Here is a 9,695-nt window from a genome sequence, read left to right on the forward strand (position 1 = left end):
ACGCAGGTCTGTCTGAGCCCTAGTCTGGGAAGAGCCCACAGGCCGAGGGGCGACCAAGCCACAGCCACTGAGCCCAGGGCTCCATGGGCCCAGCAAGAGAAGCCGCAGCATTGAGGAGTCTACGCGCGGCACCTAGAGAATAGCCCCAACTTGCTTTGTTGCAACCAGAGAAAGCCCACACACTGCAACAAAGACCCAGTACAGTCAAAAATAAACAACTGTGGAGAGCTGGGTGGAGAAGTCATGATAGGAAGCTATAGAGAGCCAACAGAAATTAAGTGTAAAGACTTTCCAGAACACTAGTTTCATGGGTTATTTAGTATGACGGAAGGAAAAACTTCGGCTGGAAGAAACCAAAAGCTTCCAGACAAGGCTGCAGTTAACACATATGTGTTTCCCCCAGGCCACAGTTTAGCTTTTCCACATATAAGAGCAGACAGGCCGCTGCACAGCAGCACACCCCTCACGGGGGCCTGAGGAACCCAAAACCTCGCCGTGTCTCCGCTTTTCGAATGTCCCGCAAATAAGGGTTGGAAAGAGAAAATGACGCTTCCTGAACATTGAAAAGTGAGGCTTATTTCAAGAGAAGACAGTAAAAAAAACACCTTCATCGCTGCGCAATTGCTTCCTGTACATTCAAAACTAACGTTACCCGACAAAATCCTGGTTGGACAAGTGAGACATCAAGGGAAAGAATCTGGTCCGAAGCATAAAACCCAAACAAAGCTTGTTCAATCTGCTCTCTACCAAAATTAAAGGAAGTTCACCCTTGGATGCTAGAGTCCTGTCTCCTATAGATACAAAAAGATGGGAGAAACTTGTATTGCTGTTTTTCCCCCTAAAGTACCCAAGTCTCGTAAGAAATCTGCAGTGCACTGCCACAGCTTTGGCTGCCACCAGCTTCTCTTCCCTCACCCACGCCTCGATTTATTAAGAGATATCCATTCCCACAGCACCCGTATTTTGGACAACCTGCCTCCACAACTTAAACTTGCCTATCACTAAAGGCACTTTTTGTCTATTTTAAAAAGAGAAAGAAAGAAAAGCCTATTCATCCAGGATACCCATTTATTCTGTAATAAAAGCATCTATATCCACCACAGAGTCTCAGGTCGTATAAGACACCTTAAAGGAAACTTAGTCAGACAAATGATGTTTGAATTCATTCAAAGTTATCCATTCTGATAGCAAAAACGAGGTGTTCCCATGAGCCAGACAACAGCCTATGAATTTCGCATGTATTAAGGCACTTCATCATCACAATGATCCTATGCGATAGTTAATACCATTGTCTTCATTTCACATACAAGGGAATGGAGGCATAGAGCAATTAAACAGTCTTCCCAGGGCTATTTTGCTAGTTAGGTGGCAGAAGACTTGAACACAGGCAGTCCAGCTCCAGCATCCTCGCTCTTACCATGCAGACCTGCCCTGCTTTTGTATTTGTGGCACATTTAGATTGGAAATTCCCTGTTTGGTCAGCATATTGATCAAAAAATACAGAATAATAAAGCATTTGTGGCAAAATTTTAACGACTGGTGTTAAGGCGAATGAAGGATATACAGGAGTTATTGTATTTCTCTTCCAATTTTTCTGAAAGTCTGAAATGTTTTCAAAAGAAGTTTTATCATCCAAAATAGGACATGTTTTGTGACCAAATTACCTGTTGGCCAACAGAGAAGACTTTGAGAAAAGAAAACTCTGGATCTTTACAATGTCCCCACTACATGCCTAATCTAACTGCCCACATCATTCCAATCAGGTTTAAGGACTCACTGGAGAGGAAAATGGCCTTAAAATAGGAAATACTGTCCCTGAACCAGAATAATAAATATTAAGTATTGAGAACAGGGTCCACATTTAACAATCAATAACATGCAATTCCAAGTAGAATGGGGGGGTGGATTTTACTTCCAAAAATACATCAGACAGTAAAACTACATACAAATCAGCCCACACCCTCATATCCCGCTGGATAGTGCTAACTGAACAGTCGCTCTTCCCGCCTTGGCAATCTCCCTGCCAGGCGACATCAATGCCCTCGATTACAAGCCTTGGGGGCAGCTGCGTTTGGGCAGAGTAGTCCCTGCTTCAGAGTCTCACAGCATTTAACCCCTTTTGCAAGGAAAGAGAACATGAAATCAAATAGTAATAACCTACGGCTCATTCCTTTAGGCAAATTTCTCGTTACTGTTATTCCTAATTTCCCAGAAAATTAATTTGGGTTCTTACACTCATAAACTTATACACTTTGTGAACAAAATCTCCTAGTTTCATAGCGAAAGCAGTGACCAAAAAAAAAAAAATACAATGATGTCCAAACATACTTTCTTTGAAGCACTAACGTTCAAACTATCATTTCAAGCTTTTTATGTTTTTATTAACAAGTATAAAAACCATTTACTTCCAACACAGCTGAAAGCAATACTTCCCGGCTGCTGCCCTAATATGTTCTGGGTAACCAGTTCCTCCCCTCTAGAAAATGGTTACATATAAGGTTTCAGTGGCTGAAGTTAACAGCTGCCTATAATTTGAAATGAACTGACTAGGATCCTTACTATCTACACTATTATTTGTACTACTTGCCCAGAAAAGAAACAGGATTAAAGAAAAATTCAAATTTTAAACCTTCAATTCTTTCTAAAAACTGTATTTAAAAACGGAAGGTAGGCAATGTATAAAAAGTTAAAACTACAGACTAAATTTCAAAATTACATTGCAGTTTTATTAATCTTTGTTGAACTTCTTCCCATCTCAACTTCCTTTCGGCCTTCCCCACAAAAGTCTCTCACTGATTCCCATAGAGCCTTATTTAACCAAGATTCACTGCGCACCTCCACGTATTAACAGGGCTTCCCTGGCGGCTCAGAGGTTAAAGCGTCCGCCTCCAATGCGGGAGACGCAGGTTCGATCCCTGGGCTGGGAAGATCCCCTGGAGAAGGAAATGGCAACCCACTGCACAACCCACCCCAGTGCTCTTGCCTGGAGAATCCCATGGAGGGAGGAGCCTGATGGGCTACGGTCCAGGGAGTCGCAGAGTCGGACACGACTGAGCGACTTCACTCCACTTCCCTCAGTATACCCTGGACACCAAGCCAAGTGCTAAGGGGACACGGAGATAAGACAGCATCTACACTCAAGCAGGTCAGTATAGGGGAAAAGACAAAAAAAACAGACACACAATTGTAACACAGTGTGACAAACAGCACTTGAACTACCTGCTACAAACCTCTCCCTGCAAATTGGCAATTTATTCCAAACCCAAGTCAGAAAATTCTCTGGAAGAAATTTCACTGACAATCAAATAAAGTTTGAGGCATTTCCAATAGGTTTAAGAATTACAGGGCAGTAATGATGTGCACATGGAAAGATCCCTATAATAAAGGTTGAGAGAATATCCATTCTAACATATCTAGCTCCTTACAGCTTTCTGGAAAATTGATTTTTTACGTGCACTGCCACTCTCCCTCGGAGCATGCAGGAACTCTAAGCAAGCACTGACCTTCCTCGGATGAAGCACTCCTGCCTCTTGCAAGGGCTGTTTAGTTCTGGCTCTTGTTTCTGTCCTCTCTGGAGAACAGTGTTTTAGCGGTTAAATCCACTAACTTTATATAGTCAGAACAGGGTTTAATCCTTGGTCACTTACAAGCACTGAAATTTTCAGTAAACCTCAGCTTCTCTGAGGCTCAAATTCCTTAAAAAACAAAACATAAACCAGAAAACAGACAGAACGTGACTGTAGGAAATTAACAGTTCATGCAAAATGGTTAGCACTCACTGAGAAAACAAGGTCGAGGGTGGGCGAGGCAGGGCTGGCTCTCAGTGGCAGGGGTGCCAAGCACCGAAACAGGAGGCGAGGGGTTATGCCGAGCCAATCATGTTGTTACTCCAACTGAAGAATGATCTATGCTTAATTTATTTGCATCCATCCTCTCACTCATCTCTAGAGATCATCTACCTCATAAACCCAAGGCTGAAATTGCAATTACTCAGAGCTTCTTTTTGAGATTTCCAACAGTCCCCATTTTTATCCTAGCTGAAAGAACGCATTCTAACCCCTTTGGCTCTCCAAAAGTGAACCCTAAGAAAGGAATTAAGACTCTAAAAACCCAAAGGAGGCCCCCACCTGGAACACGGACCGTACCTTAGTCTTATAACAAAGAAACCAACAGCACAGAGGAGTCAAACAAGGACAGGAAAATCCGCAGAACTCATGCTTACTTGTCATTTTCTACCCCCAAACCAAAGTGAGGAGCGAAACAACACGTAAAAGATTTGCTTATTCACACTCTTCCTGTCTGTCCTGGAAGAACCAGCAGAGGTGAGGTAAAAGACGGGTCTTCCATCTTATCATTCAAAAGGCCAACAGCATACACCAGTCACAACAATGCCGCAGCTCCTGGAGACAGCCCTGGACGCTTTGCAGCGAGGATGCTCACTGCAGCCATACACAGCCCAGTGTGTGAAGCTGGACCCAAACCACCACCACTCAGTCACCCAGAACCCATTTTCAAACTGCCTTTGTACTCGCTCAGACTCCCTCATCCCTCCCCCTAAAGGCTGAGTGGGAAACTGACACTCTGGCAGCAACATGACCAATCCTCCAAAGATCCACCAAGAAAGCCCCCTAGGCTGCAGTCAAGGCTGAAGGGAGCATTCGAAAATTTGGAAACGGTGTAAGTACAGCCCACAAAATATACACATTGTCCTTTCTCTTTCTTTTTAACTGCACTTGCTATAATTAGATGATCCAGACATTAAAATCTTACTGTAGCCCTTGCATAAATTAGATTAAAAGAAGGGACAAAGTTCAGTTTCCTCTGAAGCTACAACCTCACAAGAATGAAATCATCTTTCAAGAAATAGTCTTGTCCTGGAAAAGAAATTCAAGGAAGTGTTCTAGTCTGAAAAGAATTAAGGGGCGGGGTGGGGTGGGGGGTTCAGAATCAGAGGATTATTATAGATACATGCCAGTTTAAATCTAATAGCAGCTTACATATTAAGGACCATCCTGCTACAATGAGAGCAGTGTCTATTGCAGCTATAATTTTACAGATGATTCGCATTTTCAAAGGGAGAAGGAAGGGAACATCCAGTTTTCAGCTACCGAGGAGCCGGCTATATGCTTATCTAGTATTTTTGCAAGAATGTATGTGCAAAACAAAAACAAATCTAAAGATTAAACATAAGATATGAAAGCACAGCCATGGGCCTTCAGATCTTAAAAGATTTCTGGTTTCACAGCAAGTTAACCAAATCAAAAATGCACCTCCAAAAAACAACTTTCAGATTGGTTTAAAAATAAGAATTCCCCCTGTTCTTTCGAAAACACACCCTAAACACTAGGGTCTGTATTAAGTGTTTTAGCCTGACCTTTTTAAAATCCCAGCCTCTTTCAGAGAGCACAAAGCTGGAAATGTCTCGTGTGCGACTTTACTCAGGTGAGCTAAAGCGCATGGCTAGAGGTTCCTTATCCCTTTAAGCACGCAAACCAGACATTATTGTATATGCAGACTGAACATACAACACCTCCACAAATCTTTGCTATCAAAGGTAGTTTTAGAAGGAAGGGGGTGGCAATCCAGTTACCAAGGGTCTATTTGTTTTCTTTTACAAGGCAAGGCAGGGAGGCTAAGTCTAGAAGGCGAAAGAGGCTCCCACCCACCACACCTGAAAAAGTAAAAGAGGGATCCACCCAGGAACAGCACGGCTGAAACCGACGTGGGCCGTTCAAACTCTCCAGGGGAAAAATATCGCTATTCAAGCTGCAAAGCTCCCTGCAACATTCCACTTTCACAAATTTAATGATAAAAGGGAGAAAAAAAAGTTTTGAGACATATGAAGAACCCTCTGTACGCTTCCGACCCGGACAAATTCCTTTCCCAACCCACACACAAAATGCCAAAAAAAACCAACTTTTGGTTTGGGCTCTGAAAACAGAAGTTTGTTAGCCTAGCCTAGAAAAAAAACACATACAATCAAAGACCACACCAAAATGTAAATTTATGCAACAGCTCTCACCCCTCTGAATCTATTCATCTCCCTATATTAGACCTAGAAGTTTGTTTCTGGGTCTTGAATATCTTCCTTTGCTTTAAATACGATAAAATACCAAAATTCCCCCAAATAAGTAGAAAGAAAAATTAATAATTGTTTAAAAGTTACCCATCAGCATAACAGACCCTCTCGTCTTCAAATTCCCTCGGTTACCATAAGACAAAAATTCAACTTGGCTTATCCTGCTTTACCCGTCTATACACATATTTTTTTAAAAGGCACACACCTCAAATGTGGACTTCTGAAAACCACTTCTTTAAGAGAGAAAACCAAGGTTCCGTCAACGTGCTGAGAAAGACAAATCCAGCAAGGTAGTTGCTTTTTCGCCACCTCTTCCTCCTTTCAGGATCTTTCCTGCTCTTCTTTCTCTCTCTCCCCCTTTTTTTTCCTCTCAGATCCAACACCTAAAATGGAAGTTGCACCCAGCCAAAGGCTAGGGAGCCTGGGTGGTGACAAACTGATCTGGCAGCCCTACCCCCTCGCTTTCCTAAGTGATGTCAGCCCCTGAGAACTTCCAATAGGAGCTAGGCATAAATCAGGGAGCTGATTTTATCCAATAGGAAACTTTATTATAGGAAACAGGGGAAAAAAGCAAGAGGAGGAGAAAAAGAGACAGGGGGAAGTTTTATATATATATTTATATTTAAAGTGGAGACTATATAATCTCTAAGGGATTACTGCAGAGCTGGGAGGGGTCGGGGAAGGGGGCTGAAGGAACAAGGGCTTTCTAGAACGGCATGCCTAAGAACCGCGGTTCTCTTTGATGGTGGAGTTCTTGCTCCCTCCTTCCTTTCCGGGTAGGGAAGAAAAAAAGCTGATTTTATTTGCCTGCTGTTATTTGGTTTGTTGCTTTCTACCCCAAACCATTTTCCCACAGGAAGATAAGAAGGGAAGGAGCAAGCAACACTAGAAACAGGGCTACAGTGTGTTGACTGGGATGGTAGGGGATATCTGAGGTAAATCCTCAATTTTATCTTCGTTTAAATGCATTTGAGTTAGTTAGAAAAACAAATACTTCGACTTAACATTTTTAGCATCTATACTTTCAACTGGGCTTCCCCTGTGGCTCAGCTGGTAAGGAATCCGGGAGACCTGGGTTTGATCCCTGGGTTGGGAAGATCCCCTGAAGAAGGGAACGGCTACCCACTCCAGTATTCTGGCCTGGAGAATTCCATGGACTGTATCCATGGGGTCTCAAAGAGCTGGACACAGCTGAGCTACTTTCACACACATACATAATTTCAACTAGAAGGAAGCTGAATCCACTAGGCTGTTGAAGAAAATCAGTCTTCTCATTTGCCCCAAATCAAAATAACGTGGGCTTGAGGGGCATCGTAAATGATACCCTATAAACAAGTGATATATTTGGAGACAACAGCACATGTAAGGAAAAGAAACTCTTACATCAAGAAAGTTCAATTCATTTGTGAAGTTCGGGCTTAAGAAGGTCTAGTTCATGCATTCTCTTTATGCTTGACCTAAATAAAGGATTATAACAGGTATTCTTTTTCTCTTAAGAGTTATCTTTAATATGTTCTTAGACTATTAGGCCATGAAGGGCAGAGATTGAAAATTTTTTTATGCTTACAAAGACTATTTCATTAACTATATGAAAATGATAACGATAAACTGAAAATTTCCTCTTTCTTTCTTACTGAAAAATCTAAAAATCTGAAGACTGCTACCAAATGAATCTTCATACAGGTTTCATAATTTAAAATAGTGGTTAAGAGCATAGGTTCTGCAGTAAGGCTGACTGGCTGCACCCGTTTCTGCTAAGTATACCTAAGCAAGTAAATGCGCATACTGCGCGGCCCTCCAGGGGGCGCAGTGGTGAAGAATCTGCCTGCCAAGGCAAGAGACTCAGGAGAATGGGTTCGATCCCTGGGCTGAGGAAAATCCCCTGGAGAAGGAAATGGCAGCCCACTCCAGTATTCTTGCCTGGAGAATCCCATGGACAGAGGAGCCTGGGGCGGGCTACAGTCCACGGGATCGCAAAGAATCGGACACGACTGAGCAAGCAGCACACACATGCTACACACTGCAACCCTGGAAAAGTTACAGAATTTCTCTGTGACTCAGTCTCTTAACTATAAGTGGAGATAATAACTGTATCTCTCTCATAGGACTGTTAAAAGAATTAAAATACACATAAAGTTCTTAAAAGAATACATGGCATACAGTGTAAACTCAGTAAGTTATGATTATCAATATCTACCCTGGCAAAAAATTTTCAATAGCTCACCATTGCCCCAAAATAGCAACCAATGATGACTCATTCATCATGTAAGGGACTTTGCACTCATTATCCCTAACTTCTAAAATACCACCATGGAGATAGTATTACCATCATTTTACAGATGAGAAAATCAAGGCTCAGCAAGGTTAAGAAACTTGCCTGAGCTCATCCAGCTAAGGAGTAAACCCTTATCAGTCTAACTCCAAACCCATGCTATTTCCATTACCTTACACTGTGGTCAGGATAAAGGCCAAGCTCCTCATTTGTTTTCAAGATCCATATTTATTCATCCAATACATTAAAGTAACATTTACTAACCATAATCTGACCCTCCTTATCTATCTAAACTGGAATCCCACTCCTCAGCATGAAAGTGCCCTTCTAATCAGGTTTATCTGATCATTATCCACCCCCTCATATTTGGTCTACAGTCTCATAGACCCTCTCATTTGGTCTAATGTGGCCAAAAAGAACTTCTCTCCGAAGTGCTGGAAGACCAAACAGACATCACAGCACCTATCTGATGGGCTTTAAACAAACTAGAGTGGGAAATGAATACATTTGACAAAGAAACAAACAGCCTTTAACTCTCATCGCCTAAGAATCTTTTCCAATTACTTTATCACATCTTTCACCTCTGCTGCTGCTGCTGCTGCTGCTAAGTCGCTTTGGTCCTGTCTGACTCTGTGCGACCCCATAGACCGCAGCCCACCCGGCTCCCCCGTCCCTGGGATTCTCCAGGCAAGAACACTAGAGTGGGTTGCCATTTCCTTCTCCAATGCATGAAAGGGAAAAGTGAAAGTGAAGCTGCTCAGTCGTGCCAACTCTTCTCGACCCCATGGACTGCAGCCCACCAGGCTCCTCCGTCCATGGGATTTTCCAGGCAACAGTGCTGGAGTGGGGTGCCATTGCCTTCTCCCTCTTTCACCTCTACTTTCCATCTGTTCCTAGTCCTGTACAGCAAGTTTAAAAGCCAAAGATGATTGTCAAAGGAAAACAACACCAGAAATCAACCAGTTTGTTGATTCACTGGTTCCTAGATGAGAGCTATTATCTAGAATAAGCTATGATTTTCTAGAGATGGATTAGTCTCATTTCCTTCAAACCATCACTAACAGATTGCAAATATTTTGACTTCCTTCCTTCCTTCATGCGTATGTGTCTGTGTGTTTTCCTGTCTCCCCCACCAGAAGATAAGCTCCATGAAGGCATAAAAATTATCTTTCTAGTGTATCCCCAGAGCTCAGCCTTGTATATCATATTTAGCAACACACGAATAATGAAGTCTGCTGTCTTACTAGTTAAATAATCCTGGACAAGTCATTTAACATTAATGAATTTGTAGATAACATTCAAAATAAAATTATATACCAATTTTTTATGTTTGACAGAAAATAG

The 9,695-nt window shown here is 42.3% G+C and overlaps 1 protein-coding gene across 7 annotated transcripts in view; it reads right to left on the bottom strand.

The window, feature by feature from the left end:
* CTNND1 (catenin delta 1) overlaps positions 1-6,531 on the bottom strand; it is a 44,331-nt gene extending 37,800 nt beyond the window's left edge. For 6 of the 7 annotated variants that reach the window (XM_018059042.1, XM_018059041.1, XM_018059039.1 and 3 more), the window contains exon 1: positions 6,285-6,519. The gene's annotated coding sequence lies outside the window, so the exon portion shown is untranslated. Of the gene's footprint in view, positions 1-6,284 lie in introns of all 7 variants that reach the window. The other variant, XM_018059040.1, reaches the window with a different exon arrangement.

The sequence above is a fragment of the Capra hircus genome, chromosome 15 (genome assembly GCF_001704415.2).
Source record: "Capra hircus breed San Clemente chromosome 15, ASM170441v1, whole genome shotgun sequence".
Lineage (NCBI taxonomy): Eukaryota > Metazoa > Chordata > Mammalia > Artiodactyla > Bovidae > Capra > Capra hircus.